The 3387-nt window shown below is 36.9% G+C and overlaps 1 long non-coding RNA gene across 1 annotated transcript; it reads right to left on the reverse strand.

The window, feature by feature from the left end:
* Nucleotides 1-564: 564 nt before the first annotated feature.
* Nucleotides 565-3050, reverse strand: LOC139133290 (uncharacterized). The gene is made up of 5 exons (XR_011552555.1): nt 2946-3050; nt 2393-2474; nt 2014-2106; nt 1528-1567; nt 565-724 (listed from the first exon to the last, which is right to left on the reverse strand). It is a non-coding gene; the product is annotated as an uncharacterized lncRNA (long non-coding RNA).
* Between the last annotated feature and the right edge of the window lie 337 nt (nt 3051-3387).

Raw genomic sequence — 3387 nt, forward strand, 5'->3', positions numbered from 1 at the left:
AGGCATAACATACAAGAGAGTACTTGAAGGTGATGAAAAATATAAATGCCTTGTACTGCAAAGAAAAAGCAACAAATTCTTTTGCAATTTGTGTGTTGTTTCAGCTGATCAGTGTCACAATATCAGTCATAGCTGGGAGATGACAATAACATCTGATGATATGACAACATGGGCTGAATCTAATGCTAATGGTCAGACAGCTGTTCCAATTGTGAACTATAATCCAAAAACTGAATATACAATGGATCATCTGCATGCTAAATTGAGGAACATCGGAAAATTTATAGATGAGCTTTTTACAGAAGCTGAAATACTAGATAAGAAAACAGAGTATCTGTTAAAGTATGCAGAGTTACCAGAAAGTAATCAAATGGATATTGATAAATTCAAGGATCAGCTGTCTGACCAATTTAAGCTGAAGATGGAGGTTAACAACGAAGCCTTCCAAAGTCAGTTGGGGCAAGCTAGAGAGCAGGACAAGGCTAATAAATTAGATATGCAGCTGAAAGCAGCCAATGTGGCATTTTCATTTGATATAAATGAAGAAAGAACACAAGACATGGATGACTGTGTGGAACAATACATTAAAACTTTATTTAACACAGGGGAGAGAGATAAAAATACAAAAAAGTATGAGTGCATCATTTGCAAGGCTCCATACAAATCAAGGTCTGGTGTATTCAGCCATATCGAGCACAGCCATCACAAGTTGTCCCGCAAAAATCTGTTGAAGGAGAAAAAACAACATGATGATAATACTCTCAGTACAAACAGGCCATTGTGAATGATATCAAGAACATTATATCTGGTAATTCAGACTTGGGTCAGACAGTAAAAATTAAATGCCCCCAAAAATATCCAGACGTAATTTCTAAGTTTGACCTAATTGACATTGAAATAAAAAAAAGGGCCAAGAAGCAGATTTGGTGAGTCTTCAAAAACACAAAGAAGCTAGGCTACTGAAGTGTAATACACTGGACAATTATAATAAACTTATTAATTATATCAATGGCTCAGTCAAATATGTCCCCCCGGAGAAAGACTGTGAAGGAAAAGTAATTGAGGACCACCATAGTGGGAAAAAGAGAATTTCAGAAAATAAACAAAAAAGACATTACAGGACAAGTTAGTAAATGTGGAAAGCATTCTCTATGGGGGTGATGCACCATTGAGTGTACTGCTAAAACTACAGTCCTATTTGCGTAGCAAGGGGATTATAAAGAAATACGGTGGTGGTTATGAAGGTGGAGCATGCACTCGAATGATGGATGAGAATGTTCTCTCTGGATGTGAGAAACTGTTATGTCACTCTGAACATGCCACCAGTATATTTTCTTTGATTAGAGATTATAGAATATTAAATAGTATTATGAGTATTACACATTTTAATGAGAAAACATTCCATGCATTAAATAGTCAATATGGTACTGATGTTAACGACTATGCTGAACTGTGTGACATGTTCAGTGAGAAAGCTAAAAGATGGCTGTCACGCATAATCACTGAACTGCCACACATGACACTTACCAACTATATGCATAGTGTTTCCCATCATGGCCCACAACTCCTGAAAAGAGACAATGGAATTAACATACACAGTAGTTCAGGTATTGAAATGTCACATCAAAGGATGAAAATGGATATTCGACGACACCTGGGGGTGGACATTGGGCCAAAACAATACTTGTAAGATGGCTTATGAGGACAGACCGACGCATTTTGCAGAGCACACCAATTAAATTCTAAAATGCTGGTTGCAAGGTGTGCAGCTGTGTGATTGTATAAAAATCACACATTGGTCATCTGTCAGCTAAACATGGATAATTGTCTTTGAAGTTACATTTGATTACTTGTAAAGTATTAAAACTTAAAATCCTAAAAAAAAATGATAAAAAATAAAAATACAAAAAAAACATGAGCAAAGCCAGTGGTAAAAGGTCATGGACTGCCAAATAATTTTGCTTGCGTCAGTATACCACCACCATTCCACAAAGTCTGAAGACAAATAAAAACCTGTGAAACTGAACTAAACACAAAGGTCCATGACACTAGGTTGCAGGATCACTGGATATTTGGAATATCATGGATTTGCTTGATGCTCAGCCCCTATAAAGAAAAAAATGATTAACAGTCAGTTCTATAGACATTTATATAAAGAACAATTAAAAATTTAACTGTACTGCAGTTTGTAATTGAAAAATTGAAGAACACACTGCCATGGTATTGAACATGATTATTCATACGTTTTAGTTGGCTTTGAACTCAGCGGGATTCTGTATGTTGGAATGGGTGATCATCAACGTTCATACCACATACATTACAATACAGAGAGGGGGTGTTTCAGGTAGGGGAATAGAGTGTAGATGTATAGCAGGAAGAGATGTGAACTTACAAGGATGATAGGTTGTGGTCGCGAGAAGATAGGGTAGAGAACTTGAGCCGGGAAGATAGGGTAGATAACTTGACCTTTGCACCTGGAAAATATTATATAAAACACATATATTTTAACTATTTTTCAACCCAAAAATATCTCAAAATATGTGTTGATGATGCTACAGACACACATGGCTACAGCGTGTATTGTTTTAAACAAAATAGTTGTATGAATGACGTTTAAATATGCAGCAGCACAACGTGAGCGGGTCGTACGTACACCATTACAATGCATTTCTGAGTAGTTTCATGATGCTATGATTATATCTCTGCTTAAAAATTACATTGCATCGCTAAATTTGTATCTAGTTTTAGCAAACAAGGGCGCTCCTATACTCATAATATATCGTTGGAAAGCTTGGGACGTACGATAGAAAAGTACGTTCTTATTTTTGTCTTACTTATCCACCCATAGCATAAATGGCGCCAAAAGTTTAAGGAGGACACCAAAATTACAAAAATTCACGATTTTTTTGCAGAAAACCGGAGAGAAAACAGAAACGAGAACGTACCTTTGCAGCCATGCTTGTCAACACTGCCGAGGTCAACCTCATATGCCGATGATTTTGAAAACGGTGAAGGAGATACAGAAAAACCTCTAAAATCTGACGTTTTCTACAGCTAATTTGCATATTTATTAAAAAAAACGGCTGGGAGTTGAAAAAAATTCAAAAAACATCTAAACCGCGAAGAATGTGAGATTCACTCCATATACAGGGGAACGAGGTTACAACTAAGACCCTCTAGGTAACCGGTGTTAAAGTTATACACTAGATATCGGCGAAAATGGTCGAGCGCCCCCACTCGGCCAAAATTTACATTCGTGTGGACAGAATCTGCTGCATCCTGGGATTTTATATGTGCTGTGTTGTGCCTGGGGCGAACTGCATGATATGGAAAAGTATTACGGGTAAAACGTCGACATCCTAACACAGCAAGAGTTTGAAAAATGAT

Source organism: Ptychodera flava, chromosome 1 (assembly GCF_041260155.1).
Source record: "Ptychodera flava strain L36383 chromosome 1, AS_Pfla_20210202, whole genome shotgun sequence".
Lineage (NCBI taxonomy): Eukaryota > Metazoa > Hemichordata > Enteropneusta > Ptychoderidae > Ptychodera > Ptychodera flava.